A 15,355-nucleotide genomic window follows, 5' to 3' on the forward strand; every position below is an offset into this window, starting at 1 on the left:
CTATCCCAGGCCACAGCAGAGAGCTGGATCGGAAGTGGAGAAGCCGAGTCTTGAACCGGCATCCATATGGGATGCCATAGCTTCAGGCCAGGGTGTTAACCCACTGTGCCGCAGCTTCGGCCCCTCCAAGACACTTTTGTAGAGAACTGGATCAGAAGTAGAGCAGGAGCTGGCACTGTGGTGGAGATGGTTAAAGACTTGGCCTGCAGCACTGGCTTCCCATGTGGGTGCCCATTTGAGTCCCGGTTGCTTGACTTCTGATCCAGCTCCCTGCTAATGCACCTGGGAAAGCAGCAGAGGATGGCCCAAGTGCTTGGGCCCCTGCACCCATGTGGGAGACCCGGAAGAAGCTCCTGGCTCCATCGGCTCAGCTCCCGTGCCACAACACCAGTCCCGCCTCCTCCCCACATTTTTTTCTGAGTAAGATTGCTAAATGGGGCTGCTTGAGATGCCTGCATCCCACAGCATAGTGCTGGTTCGAGTACTGACCACTCTGCTGCTGACCCAGCTTCCTGCTCATGTGTTTCGGAAGCAGCAGATGACGGCTCAAGAATCTGAGCCATTGCCACCCACACTGGAGACACAACCGTGGTTCTGGGTTCCTGGCTTCAAAATGGTGCAGCCCTGGCTGTCGCAGCCATCGGGGGGAGTGAACCAGTGTGTGGAAGGCCTGTCTATCTGTGTCTGTCAGTCTGCCTTTCAAATAGATGAAAATAAATATTTTTTAAAAATAATTAAGAACTGCGCCTTCTTCATTCCTACTTGCACAGCAAAGCACTTCCCCGTTCAGGTTGTAGCTATTTGGGTCCCAGAATGCCTACCCCTGCCAGCCTACTCCTCAGCAATGCAGCTCTCCAAGAACTGCTTTTCTGCGGCTTTGCCACCTCTTGCATTCCAGGGCAGCTCTCAAAACCCACAGGCACCGAGGAGGAACTCAGCGTGCAAAACCTGTGTGGTCTGTGAGCTCAAGGTTCTGCTTCCGTCAGGTGGAAGTGAACAAGGCAAGACAATGGAAAAAAGGCTTCCGCTTCTCTAATCCCCCAGCCTGCGTGGCCCTCAAGGGCTGGGCGACAATCAACTCCTGACTGAAGCTTCACCTGGCTCTGGTGTGCAGCACGCCCGTGCCTCGGCCTTTTGCTCAGAGAACAGAAGGGACTGAAAGAGGGAAGGTGCGGGGCCGATAGTTAGGCTGAGTCCATTCTTCCCGCTGACGCTTAAGGGATTTATGTAGGTAAAGTCCCATTAATGTTAATGGAAGTTACATGTGCAATTCCCCTTTTTCATCACAGAGAGAATAGAGCTTTATAGTCCCCGGGGTAATTAGGGTCCCGGCACTGTTAGTTTGCTCAGTTAACTTTTCCACCTGCCTTTCCTGCTTGGACTCTTAAGAAAGGAGCTGAATTCTTCAGTTCAAAAAGGAAAATTACCAAAACCTCTGAGAGGTGGAACAGACGTAACCAGATCCACTTGTCGGAGGGGGGGAACAAAAAAAAGCAAGCAAACAGCCGGACCGGAAGCTGGAGGGGGAGCCCGCGGTAATTTTCCGAGCCCGGGGAAGCGTGCCGCGGCTTGGAGTGCCTAACAATGGCCAGCTTTTCGCCGGCAGCCCCATTTCCTCAGGTATTTGAAGTGAGAGGAAAGTAAGTCCCGGGACATTCGGCTGGCTGACTTCCGGCGTGGAGGAGTCGAGGAGCCGTGCCCCAGTCCTGGCCGCGCCGGACACGGAGCGCGTCCCGCGCTGTGGGGCTGAGGCAGAGCTGGGCAGCGCTCGGTGCCTGAGACGGGGCTTGCGGGGACCTAGGCAGAGCCACACAGCCCTCCCCTGGGAGTCGCCCGGGCGCCCCTCCCTCCCGCCGGGTCGCCCCTTCCTCATGGCCGAGCTGGCGGCGGGAACGCCCACCCGTGTCCCCGGCTACCTTTGCAGACGGGTCGTTGTGCAAACACGGGCCGAATGGCCCACTGCCTGGGTGGTTTGATTAATGCCACTTTTTTTAAAAAAAGGACTCTTTTTCTGTAAGGGAAAGGAGCGGAAGGGTATACTCGGGCTCGTGGACAGGGTCAGGCTTTGTGGCCACCGTCAAACCCCATGTCAGAAGGGACTTTACAACCCCCTGGTTCGGCGGAGCGGGCCGAGGATGGTTCTGGAACACAGTGGAGGAAGCGGTTGGAGTCTGCCTGTCGGGAGCAGGCTGTGCCGGCCCTGGGCAGCTCCGTGGGAGACGCCCGGGGTGGGTGTTGTGGTTGGTGTGCTGTGGTAGCCGTCCGCCTCCCACCCAGCTTCCTGCTCATGCGTCCTGAGACAGCAGGGAGGCCCACGTGCTCAGGTCCCTGCCACCCACGCGGGAGCCCTGGATGGAGCCGCTGCCTCCTGGCTGTTGCAAGCATTTGAGGAGTGAACCAGCAGATGGAAGATCTCGCTGTCTCTCTCCCATGCTCCCCCCGACCCCCATCTGCCCTCTGCCTTTCGAATAGGCATTTCTTTCTTTCTTTCTTTCTTTCTTTCTTTCTTTCTTTCTTTCTTTCTTTCTTTCTTTCTTTCTTTCTTTCTTTCTTTCTTTCTTTCTTTCTTTCTTTCTTTCTTTCTTTCTTTCTTTCTTTTTCTTTCTTTCTTTTCTTTCTTTTCTTTCTTTTCTTTCTTTTCTTTCTTTTCTTTCTTTTCTTTCTCTCTCTCTTTCTCTCTCTCTCTCTTTCTCTCTTTTTCTTCTCTTCTCTTCTCTTTTCTTTGCAAGCTGTGCCTATGGTGAGATGACGACATGTCTTCCTGTGGTCTCCCTTTGCCCCTTGGCCCTGTTCCACGCTCTGGCCCCTTGGCTCCTGGTCTGTTCCGCCAGGTCCATGCTGAGTAGGTCGGCTCTGTCTTTTAGGTGAGAACTCTTCCCTCATTTGTCGGAGTTAGGAGACGAGATGGGCATGTCCTGGGCTGCCTGTCCTGTCCTGGGTACGACAGGATCTTGATTTCTTGGCTGGGGCTCTGGCTGTCTATCCTCCGGGACGCTTGCCCATGGGGGCTGTATTTCTGTAGGCTGCTGTCTGCAGAGCAGCCCAGGTACTGAACAGAACATCGGTTGAGACTGAGGAGACCTGAACTGTAGCCTTGCCTCAGCTACCTGGGCTCCCTGTTTCAAGGCCTCCTCTTTCATCCTTGCAACTAGGATGCTGCAGCCGAAGGATATTAACGTGTAAATTAGATTATGTGTCTAAAAAGCCTTTGTGGTTTCTCAAATTCCTTAGGTCTTTTCCTAAATTCCAGAATCTTCGCCGAGGCCTGAATGGTGCTCCTGACAAGCTGCCATGGACTCCGTCCTGCCTTCCTCCCACTCTCCGTTCACTTTTCTCCATAACTTACTACGGACGCTTCAGTGGCACTGGCCATTTTCCCAGGATTTGTCCCACCTCAGAATTGCTGCCAAAGCTGTTTCTGCTTCCTCAAATGCATATTCCCTCCACCTCTCTTAGTTAACTCTTTTTAAAAAGATGTATTTATTTGAAAGGTAGAGTAACAGAGAGAGAGAGAGATTTTCCACCTGCTGGTTCACTCCCAAATGGCCGCAACAGTCAGATCTGGGCCAGGCCGAAGCCAGGAGTCAGGAACTCCATCCTGACTCCCACATGGATGGCAGGAACCCAGGCACTTGAGCCGTTTCTCACTGCCTTCCCAGGTGCATTAGCAGGGAGCTGACTTGGAAAGGGAGTGGCCAGGAATGGAAGCAGCGCTCTGATATGGGGTGCTGGCATCGAAAGCAGCAGGTGCTTAACCTGCTGTACCACTACACCAGCCCCTGCTTAGCTGACTCTTAATCCATAGGTTTCAACTCACATATCTTTGCAATAAGCTCTTCTGTAATGTGGAAGAGATACTTTGGCTACATAAATGGTAGTCAAACAGCCATGTGCCTGGAGATAAAGTCCAACCTCAGCCTGTGCCACTGTGGCAGCTCTTTCCAAAGCCCACATGCCCAATGCATAGGCTTGGCTAGATGTACAGTATACACATGACACACAGGCACAGTTTGATGCAAGATACATGCAAAACATACAGGCCCAGTTAGAAGCAGGCTGAAGCAGGCGGGATTGGTGCTGACAGTAGGTGATTGGAATTTAAAAGCATTTTCAAAAACTCTTGGTTCACATAACCTGAAGTGACCACTGCCAGTGAAAGATGGGAGTAACAAGGAAACATGCATTGATACCTGCTGCGTGGTTTGGCAGACTTCTCTGTAAAGGCCAGATAATAAAGGTTTTAGGTTTTGTGGGCTGGAGAGGGTCTGTTGTGCTGACCTGACTCTGCCATCATAGCCTGAAAGCAGTCGGGAACCGTACGTGAAAGAACAACCGTGGCTGTGTTCCAATACAACTCCCTGTGGGAAAACTGTCATGGAGTCCCTGTGTGAGCTAGAGCATACCAGATGCTTAACATGTATTAACTTTTTAAATAAAAAAATTATTTATTTATTTTCATTGTATTTGAAGAGAGAGAGAGAAAGACAATGTTCCCATTCTTTGGTTCACTTACCAAATGCCTGCAATGGCTGTGGCTGAGCCAGACCAAAGCCAGGAGCCTGAAACTGAATCCAGGTCTCCCATGTGTGTGGCAAGGACCCAGGCATGACACACCTGCTGCCTCTCAGGGTGTGCTCTAGCACAAAGCTGGAACCAGAAGCAGAACCAGGACTCAGGCAGTGTCTAAACCACTACACCAAATGCCCACCCTCGTGTATTTACTCTGTGACAACACGGTAGACAGTTATTTGTCCATTTTACAGGCTCATAGAGGTGAAGTAACTTGTCTAGAGCCACTCAGCTTGGTAAGGGAAAGAATTAGGATTTTACCCTAGGCTTCAAAGGTTAGAGAAAGGAGAGGGTCAATAAGATTTAATAAAACATGCACTTAGCACCTACTATATGACTATAGTCGTGCTAGACATTTGACAAGACTTGCATCTCTATACTATACTTCCCTCAAATTATCCATTAGGATTTTAAACTGATTTAGGGAGGCATCATGGTATGGTTTAAAAAAAAGTCAGCTTTGAAATCAGAAATGAATCCAATTTTATTTTTTAATTTTTAAAAAATATTTATTTTATTTATTTGAAAGGCAGAGTTACACAGAGAGGTAGAGACAGAGAGAGAGGTCTTGCATCTGCTGGTTCACTCCCCAAATGACCCCAATGGCTAGACCTGAGCCAATCTGAAATCGGGAGCCAGGAGCTTCTTCCAGGTTTCCCACGTGAGTGTGGGAGCCCGAGGACCTGGGGAAGTTGTTGAGCTCCGCATTCTTTCTATTTTATTTGCTAAGTGACCAAGGACTCATTGGGAGAGTGACTTGTAAGGTCCATGTCACAGTCATGTTTGATCATCAAGTCCACCATAGACTGTGGCTGGGTCAGCAGTTATTACCTGACAACATGCAGAGGGGAGAGCTCAGTGGTTTGTGAACAGGATGCTTCTGACCAAGGTAGGGCTGCTGTTACTTTAAGGACTGTCTCTAGTGTCTGATTATATTATAGAACCTCATGTGGATGATTGGCATCTCTTAGACCATTTCAAACTTCAGGCATCTCTTAGAAGCACGCCAGAAGTGCTGCCCTCTGCTCCTGGGACAACCAGACAAGTCCCACGGCTGAAGCAACTTCCCCTGGCGTTCGGCGCCTCTTGGGTTGCCAGGCCTGCCTGCCTTCCTCTTTGCAGGAGGCATTGTGCACGCATTTCCACTAGAGGCGCCCCTCTGACTCTCCTGCTCATATGTACATCTGCTGTGCCGGTGGGAGAAGAAAAATCTGCGTGGAGTTTAAAGTATAAACTGGGTCATGGTTGAAAATTTGGCTTCCGGTGCGATTTTAGTAACCCATAACCTTCATATCTTACTGCTTCTGTCGGATGAAAGGCAAACTCCTCTGACCCGTGAAGTTGATCTGTGAACTCTGTCAAAAAATTCAAAACCCCACCGTTGTAGATCATGCATTCCATTAGCATAATTTGCCACCCAAGGTGTAAATGTGTGTGCCCTAAATTGGCACATGGTATAGATAGTATTTTCCTATAGGAGATTGTTTATTTGCCATGCAGTGAGTGAATTAAAAGTTTGCCCTAAGAATTTCTACTCTTTTCTCTTCACCCTTTCTTCTAGAAACTGTGAATGGTCAATAGAAATTTAAATGTAACCCCTGAGCTAGATTCTACACCTCGACCAAATAAAACCATGCACTGTAGCAGGGGCTTGGAGGTGGAGTGGAAGGCGGAGCTGATTTTCAGAGCACTTCAGGTTGGTAAAGGAGGATGGCACAGAGAAACATCCCAGCTGGTCAAGTTCAGTGTTTTGATTTCTGAGAAACCTTTTATATGCTGAAGGCATAAAACAGAATCAGAGAATCTGAATTCCTTCTGTGTGTGTGTGTGTGTGTGTGTGTGTGTAGCTCGGGTGTTTGGAGGACTTACTTCACTGTTACTAAAGCTTTGTAAGAGTTCTCTAGGATCTCCATGATGATGTTCCTCTTTTTTAATTCCTGAAATTAAAATGTGTTGGAATGCTTGGCTGCCTTTCACTCCCTCCTCAATGGACCCTTTAGTTTTTCACACCAAGGTGTCCTTCTTCAGGGTGCCAGGTCAGGCTACCAAAACAGCTTCTAGGAGGGGATTAGGACCAATTAACATCTTTGTACACAAAAGCCACTGGCAGCTGAACAGGCAGCCTGGTGGCGGCTCCGGAGCCGCATTTTAAATAGGGGCCTTCTGTACTTGAGTTCAAGTAGGAAGAGGTGGGGAAAGTTTTTATTTATAATTGAAAATGCTGTTTTTGGATTAGAAAAGTAGTGTTCAGAAGTATCTAGCAAATGCCGTTTGAATGCTGGGCTATATTGTATGTGATCCCTCAGGGATGCTCACACCATATTGCCTGTCCCTGACACATACGGAGATGGAGTGATGTTTCTTCCCCAAACCATTTTGCCCTTACATTTCTCTTGTTCTCTGTTGAAAAAAAAAAAAAAAAAAGTTCAGCTGGATCTCAAAGCACAAAAGAGAATTGCTCTAAAGAATATATGCCCTTAAAAGCCAAAGAGCCTTTTCATCAGAAATCTATCGTATGGATACCTGGACCACAAAATCTTTGTTTGGGGCAAAATAAAGTGGAGAGAGGAATTGTGCAGTTTGTTTCTTCACCCTCCAGTGTGAAAGAGGGGGAGTTAGTTTTGTTTGCATATTAAGCAGGATAACCAGATTATTATGCTTTTTGCTTTTTACCTTTTAAAAAAATGTTAGAGGTAGCGTATCTTTTTGTGCTCAATAATACTGGAATCAATAAAGATATCAAAGGTAGAACAAAGAGATTTTGTGACCCAAGTCATTGGGAAGACTCTTAACTAGAGATCCAGTTGGAATCTCTTAAGAATGATACAGTTGAGAATGGCCTGGAACCTGTTCTACACTTGGGGGAAGAGTTTTCAGATGCATCTGGAAGCTCAAGGGCGAAGTGGGACGGTGCTCAAGCCATTTGATACTGCGCCTTCTCAGCTTCCCAGCTACGAGGCAGTAGCTGTGAATGCAAATACCATAAAAATAAGATGCTGCTTTCAGACTGTCGTCCAAAAGACTGTCCTGGGACTCCAAGAAAAAAACAAACAAACAAACAAACAGAAAAACCCATGAGACCTGAAAAAGAAATTAATTAATATATAGTAGATCAAAAGAAAGATGGGGATCATGAATTTACAGCAACAGATCCAAGATATAAGCAACAACGGGACAAGCCAATGCTCTCGTGGCTGTCCTGTTTATATTTCTGTCTTGCGGAAGGAAACCATGAAGAGAATAGTGTCATTTCTCTTTCAACGGCTTGAACAGGAAATGTTTCTGAAAAGTAAGCCTCCTGGTCCCTAATCTAAATCATGATCATTTTCAGTTTCCTGGGTTTTCTACATAACTCGATTTTCCTTAGTGCGAGATTTTCGAAGCAGACCTTAATGTGGCCTCAATGTGTGGCTTCCCTGCTGAGGTCTGGTTTCAGATGCGGGATTGTGGGGCTTCCGACATATTGCATTCGCTGGTGTTAAATGGTAATTGCCAGAAGTATAGGTGCAGATAGAAACATTGTTATATTTGGTTCATTTTTCACACTTGAGCAGTTCACCCCTTTTCCCTCTTGCTGTATGCTTATTAGGGTGCGAAATGCAGGTGTGTGGGAAATGGCTAGCGGCCATTGACAGGTTATTTTGTTGGTCACTGCCTAATTAGTAGCATAGTGGATGCACCCCGCCAGGCTTTAGTGTGGGGCGGCAGAGCTGGTCTGTTCTAATTTCCTCATGGCTTTGATATTCGCCAAGAGATTGACGGTTTACACAAAAAGCCAAGGCCCGAAGGAGGCCCTCGGAAACAATGAGCCTTCTTGGTTGTAGACACCACAGATGTGAGAGAAAGCTGGCTAAAAACAATCGGCTGACACCGTCTAATTGTCTCCGATGTCAGCGTCATTAATGTTTTCCCATGTAAAGATGGAGAAGGCCAAGGTTGTATCCTCCCCTATCTGCAGGCGCATGATTATGCAACTCACCAAGATCCCGATTAAATGTCCATTGTCTTCCTGCAATAAAACAACTGAAGCTACCTTGCGTGGAATGAGCCTGTGCTCAATTAATTTTGACAGCTTTTATCTTGATTACCTTTTCTGAGCCCTCCTTAGCAGAATTCATAACATTTCTCAGTCCCCTAAAGCATGACTCATTTCATGATAGTATACTTGTTCGTTTCTTCCCGACTTCAAATGATGGGTGAAACTTTGCTTCTCTCAGAAGAAGCTTCTTACACATGTGTGTCAAGCGGTCATTAGAACAAATGCTTTGAGATGTCTGCAGAGCTTTTCAAAGCAGACGACTGACCCAAGCGTGCGAAAGAGACACGTGGTCATACCCGGGAAGCACAAACTTGCAAGACTGCCCCCGTGAAACTACGGGCCGACTATTTTTTCTAGGGAGTGGTTGTAAAGATTTTTTTTTTCCAGAGGAGGGAAAACCCAGGGACAGTGAAACCCTAGGCAGAACGGACAGATAGGATGGAAACTGAACATATTTTTTCTTTTGCAAGGGAAGATCTGTCATTTCCTATAGTGCTAATGATTCGTGGGTATTACTGTCATTGGAATCAGCAGATACTATCATCGTTTAGTCTGTGCAGCAACCAAAATACAAAGCCGAGGCTGTGGTTTCTGCTCCTTTTGAGATTTCTTGGTTGTTGAGGGCAGTGTATTTTTTTTTTTTTGGCATCCGAGCAGTGTAGTGACAGGGAACCGTGGCCAAGGAGCAGAACTGTCCCCAGGAAAGGCAAGGCTGTGATTTGCGTATTATCCGGGGAACTTTTGAGTGGGAGAAGCCTACATATCCTGAGCTCCACATTGAGTGAGTTTAAAAGATCAAATCTGGCTGGCGCTGTGGCTCACTAGGCTAATCTTCCACCTGCGGCGCTGGCACCCGGGGTTCTAGTCCCGGTTGGGGCGCCGGATTCTGTCCCGGTTGCTCCTCTTCCAGTCCAGCTCTCTGCTGTGGCCTGGGAGTGCAGTGGAGGATGGCCCAAGTGCTTGGGCCCTGCACCCACATGGGAGACCAGGAGAAGCACCTGGCTCCTGGCTTCGGATCAGCGCAGTGCCGGCCGTAGCTGCCATTTGGGGGGTGAACCAACGGAAGGAAGACCTTTCTCTCTGTCTCTCTCACTGTCTAACTCTGCCTGTCAAAAAAAAAAAAAAAATTAAATCTGAGGCTCAAAATCATCTCTTGGAAGAATTCATCATTTTTGCAGGGAAGCCCTATGTTTTCCTGCAAACCTGTTATTGATCCAGGCTTGTCACTTGAGCACACAAATGCTCCTTGACAGGAAGCACTGGGGTTTGAATTTAGTGTCATGCATAGAAAATTGTATTCACATGTTGGCTGCCACTGGGTCTTCCTAACCTGCACAATAGCATCTGCAAAGTCAGGGTGTACAGCGAGTGTCCCCAGGGGTGAGTCCAATGCGTTGCCCACAGAGGATCCGCAGGGGTGTGTTACAGCACCGAGTGTGTCTAAAGAGCCTGCAGTCCGTACCCTTGTGAGCCAGGGAGATCTGTGTTTGTATTTGACCTCAGTTACTTCCTAGCTACTTACCTGAGTGACTTTGGGCACAGTTTTCTGAGCTTCCAATCTCGTGTACAGGAAAAGGGATAAGGATAGTGCTGTTTGGATTGGTGTGAGCTTTCACGGTAATGGTGGTGAAGCACTCAGCGCGCATCACCGGGAGGAGCGGTACCATCAGTGGTAGCCTTTGGAATTCCAGGGCATGTGTGCCTTGGGCTCTGCTGCCTTCCTTTTCCCCGTGTGCACACCTGGCTATGTCAACCTACCCTGTTGAAGCCTAGTTCCTCCTATGTAATATGGGGGTCATAGTAGTATCTCTTCCTAATGCCACTGTGAGGAATAAATGAACTGACGATAGTCATGTTGATAAGAAAGAGTATAATGACTACTATTGCTATTATTGGAGGAGGACTCAGCACCACTGAGTTTTTTTTTGTTTTTTTTTTGTTTTTTTTTTTGTTTGTTTTTTTTTTTTTTTTTAATCTGCATCATCTCAGTGCATACTGCACAGAGGCTAAAGCACAGCAGGTATTTTGTTACTCTAGCTGCTACTGCTGCATACACGATGAAGTCCCCGAGCTGGTGGCGAATTTCAGCTCAACCATGTTCTTCACCTGTTGTTGATCGGGGACTCTAGGGAGACAGTTCCCCAAGCAGGGGCTTCTTGTCTGTGAGGCCGAGAAACTACGAGGTGCAAGCCCATACATACTCTTTCCTCTGAAACACTTTTGCTTCTGTCCCCGCCTTATTGCCCTCTCGCTTTTGCTGAACTTCTGTTCTCTAAAGACAGCACCGTGTGGGAGCTTACGCTGAATGAGGCCGTGCTCTCCAGAAAGCAGTAATTGCTCATCTTGCTTTCTGCCCGTACATGGCTGTCTGCATGCATCTTTTCACTCAATGGCCTGGACCAGCTGGGTGCTGTTGCCTCATGATTGGCACGTCTTTATGCCCTGGGTGCAGTCAGATGGGCCTTGGGGAGCCCCTCTTTCCTCTCTTGGTTTTTAGTGGCTTAATTTGCTCCCAAAGGGGATAAAGTTTCACAGCTTTTAAATACTGTGTGTACTGGTTTATTTATTTATTTATAAGATTTATTTATTTGGAAGGCAGAGTTACAGAGAAGCAGAGGCAGAGAGAGAGAGGTCTTCCATCTGCTGGTTCACTCCCCAAATGGCCCCAACAGCCAGAGCTGCACTAATCCAAAGCCAGGAGCCAGGAGCTTCTTCCAGGTCTCCCAGGCAGGTGCAGGGGCCCAAGGTCTTGGGCCATCTTCCGCTTTCTCAGGAAGTGAAGCAGCTGGAACTCAAACTGGTGCCCATATGGGATGTCGGCCCTGCAGGCGGCGGCTTTACCCACTATGCCATAGCGCCAGCCCCTGTATTGGTTTATTTCAAAGGCAAGGGAAATGTGTTGTTCTTACAGACGTATCAACCCTTTCATTTGCTGGAGATTCAGATGATTCAGGCGTGCTGGAGCCTGCTAATCCAGAGCTCTGCCCTCCCCCGTATAGCATCGGGGTGTCTGGTAGTAGATGTGGTTCCCCCAACTTGAGTTTGGTTGCCTCAGGGGGATCCAAGCTGTGAATGAACACTTATGTTCACATCTTCACTCTGGATTGGGGTGGGGAAACTTTATACTGCCAAGGCCCATTTGGATATCAGTAACATCATTCACAGGCCATACAGAATTATCAACAAAAAACTGGCTTGCTATAGATTCACTGAATTTTCTAAATATTTATTTATTAATTTGAAAGTCAGAGTTACACAGAGAGGGAGGGAGGGAGAGAGAGAAAGAGGGAGAGAGAGAAAGAGGGAGAGAGAGAAAGAGAGAGGAAGAGAGACAGAGGTCTTCTATCTGCTGGTTCACTCTCCCATTGGCTGCAAGAGCCAGAGCTGTGGTGATCTGAAGCCAGGAGCCAGGAACTTCTTCCTGGTCTCCCATGTGGGTGCAGGGGCCCAAGGACTTGGGCCATCTTCTACTGTTGTCCCAGGCCATAGCAGAGAGCTGGATCAGAAGTAAAGTAGCTGGGTCTTGAACCAGCATCCATATGGGATGCTGGCATTGCAGCTTGCGGCTTTATCCACTATGTTGGCCCCTAGATTCATTGAATTTGAGTCCTGCCTGCAGTTGCCTTGGCAAGGCCAGACCAAATGATGTCACAGGTTTCCCATGCTGGCAAGCCAATGGCTTCAGATCAGTTCAGTCAACATTTCCCAAGCTTCAGCTACTTGCAATCCTCTGTGACGGGTGTAGGGAACGCAGATCTGAATATGGAGAGGACAGTGCACCCCAGTGGTAGCTGCACAGCTTTGCTGTCACATCTGGTTGACTCTTACCAGTCCCCAGGTAGCTTAGAGAAGACACCTGCTCTACAATGTCTTCTCCATTTGTATGTTGCCTTGTAAGGTTGAAGGAGGTACTGTCTGTAGCAGGGATCACACAACAAATGACAGTCACCAACAAAACATAGTCTCTGCCTTTTCCAGAGGAGACAGATGAGGCAAGAGATCACTTGCACATGGTGCAGTAAGTGTGCCAGCTTCACTCTGGAGACTAGGAGGAAGAGGGCTTAGGGAAGGCTTCCTGGAGGAGGATAGCACTCTACTTTAGTCCTGATGGGTGGGGCAGAATCATTGAGGAAAAGTAGGGTAAGGGACCTGTATTCCCAAATGCACAGTGGTGAAAACACGGGATATGCCAGAAATGGCAAGAATTCAGTGTTCTTTAGGGCTCAAAGCCCTGGGGTTGTACTTACCCATTAAAAAGACTGCATGGATATGCTGCAGTCTTTAGGCCTTCCCTTTGTTTCTCTCCCCTTGGGCTAACTCAGCAGGTTCCAGCACCCTTTTGAAGGTGATGTAGCCCAAAGGGTACCACTCTCATTTCATCTAACCTCAAAGGGAAGGTCATTTATGGGGAAAGGTCATGTCTGTCACTTAAAGAAAAGTCAACCATGTATTTTCAGAGCTGTCCTTCTTGACAGTGTGACCTGTGGCTGATTATTTAACCTCAGATTCCTCATCTCTAAAATTAAAGTGTGGATAAGAACAGTACTCACCACATCTGAGATAGTTCAGGATTAAGTGATATAATCCAGGTAAAGTGCTTGGAGCAGGCCCTGGCCTAGAGAATAAGCTCAAAAACTGTTACCCTGGGTGTGTTAACCGTTCCCAGGAGAAGTTCCATTCAGAGAAGGCAGCATTTAGCTGAGGGCAACGGTGGGATTTTGCAGCATGATGTCATTTGCTATTTGGAACCAAGGTCAGTCAGAGAAGTAGAAAAAAGTGGTCCAGTGTTTTCAGTCTTCTCTTCTGGAGGAAAATGGAGTGCAGTTGCACAGAATGTGGTTTGAAAGGGAAGCACAGATCCTGAACAGGCATTTGGAGACACCCTAGGCTGTTCTCTCCTAGGGTCAGCAGCTTTTAAAGCACAAGTCCAGAGAACAAACCCACCCCGCCGGAAAGAACCTTTTCTCCCTTCTTCTTCCTTTCCTCCCTCCTTCTCACCCTGGCTCCACTGTTCCCTTCCACGCTTTCTGCCCTCTTTCCTTCTTAAAAAAAATTAAAAAGTTTTTGTTGTTGTTGTTCATTTACTTTATTTAAAAGGCGGAAAAACAGCCAGAGGTAGAGAGATCTTTCATCCACTGGTTCACTCACTGAATGTCCACAACAGCCAGGACTGTACATGCTAAAAGCCAGGAGCTGTAAGCTCAGTCTGGGTTTCCCATGTTTATGGCAGGGACCCAGATACTTCAGCCATCATCTGCTGCTTCCCACGCGTGCATTAGCAGGAGGCCGAAATTGGAAGGGGAGGTGGGCTTTAAACCCAGACGCTGAAACATGGGATGCAGGTGTCCCAAGGGACACCTTAACCCCTGTGCCAAATATTTCCTCCCTCCTTCCCTCCCTCCTTCCCTCCCTCCCTCCTTCCCTTCTTCCTTCCTCCCTCCTGCCCTACCTCCTTCCTTCCCCCCTTCCCTCCTTCCCTTCTTCCTCCCTCCCTCCCTCCTTCCTCCCTCCCTCCCTCCCTCTTTCCTTTATTCTTCACAAATTAGGGTGTTTGGCTTGGAGAATGCAGTGTTGTTTAAATTTCAAATCCATGACTAACTGCCCTTGTACAGTCATGAGATGGCTCTTTTCTACAGATTTTATTTATTTGAAAGACATTGTTAGAGGAAGTCAGGGGGAGACAGAGAGACAGACAGATAGGGAGACAGAGAACATCCATCTACTAACTCACTACTGAAATGGCTGCAATGGCTGGGCCAGGCTGAAGCCAGGAGCCTGGAACTCCATCTGGGTCTCCCACAAGGGTGGCAGGTGCTCAAGTACTTGGGCCGTCTTCCACTGCCTTCCCAGGTACATTAACAGGGAGCTGGATTGGAAGTAGAGCAGCTGGGACCCAAACTAGCACCTGTATGGGATTCTGGCATCACAGACAGCAGTTTTACCTGCTGTGCCACAAAACCAGCCCCAAATTTACCATCTTAACCTTATTTAAATATACATATAAGTGTACAGTTTAGTAGTATTATGGTTACCAACATTTTTGTTAAAGCAATCTACTGTTATTAAGCAAGTCTCAACTTTGCCTCCCCTGGACCCTGACAGCTACCATTGCACTGTCCCTCTCTATACATTTGACTACTCTAGGAATCTCAGATGAGTGGCACCACACAGTATTTTCACGTTATGACTGGCTTATTCCACTTATAAGAGCATTCTCAAGGCTCACCCTTGATGTAGCATGTGTAGATTTTCCTTCCTTCTTTTTTAAGGATGAGAGTATGCTGTTGTCTGTATGTACCACATTTTGTTTATCCCTTCATTGGCAAAGGGCATTTTGCTTCCACTTTTTGGTTATTAGGAGTCATGTGATATGACTGTTTGAGACCCTGCTTTTTGTTTTTTTTTGGATATGCTTGCATACAAAGGAGTGGTGTTGCAGGATCATATGATAATTCCATGTTTAATTTTTTGAAGAACCACCATATTGTTTTGCACAGTGGCTGTATCATTTTACCTTCCCACCAACAGGACAGAAGGGGTCTAGTGTACCCCTCTTCTCACCAACATGTATTGCTCTCTGTTTTTTGACTGCGTCTGTCCAGATGGATGGGAGGTGGTATTGTACTGTGGTGTTGATTTGCATTGCCCTAATGATTACCAACGGTGAGCATGTTCTCATGTGCTTGTTGGCCATTTGTATATTTTTGGGGGAAATATTTTCAAGTCCTTGGTCCCAATTTTGAATCA

The 15,355-nt window shown here is 47.5% G+C and overlaps 1 protein-coding gene across 2 annotated transcripts in view; it reads left to right on the top strand.

The window, feature by feature from the left end:
- The first annotated feature begins 1,507 nt into the window (after positions 1-1,507).
- Positions 1,508-15,355, top strand: part of SHTN1 (shootin 1) — a 162,145-nt gene continuing 148,297 nt past the window's right edge. Inside the window, exon 1 of one of the 2 annotated variants that reach the window (XM_051824206.2) lies at positions 1,508-1,620. The gene's annotated coding sequence lies outside the window, so the exon portion shown is untranslated. The remainder of the gene's footprint in view (positions 1,621-15,355) is intronic. The other variant, XM_017348610.3, reaches the window with a different exon arrangement.

The sequence above is a fragment of the Oryctolagus cuniculus genome, chromosome 15 (assembly GCF_964237555.1).
Source record: "Oryctolagus cuniculus chromosome 15, mOryCun1.1, whole genome shotgun sequence".
NCBI lineage: Eukaryota > Metazoa > Chordata > Mammalia > Lagomorpha > Leporidae > Oryctolagus > Oryctolagus cuniculus.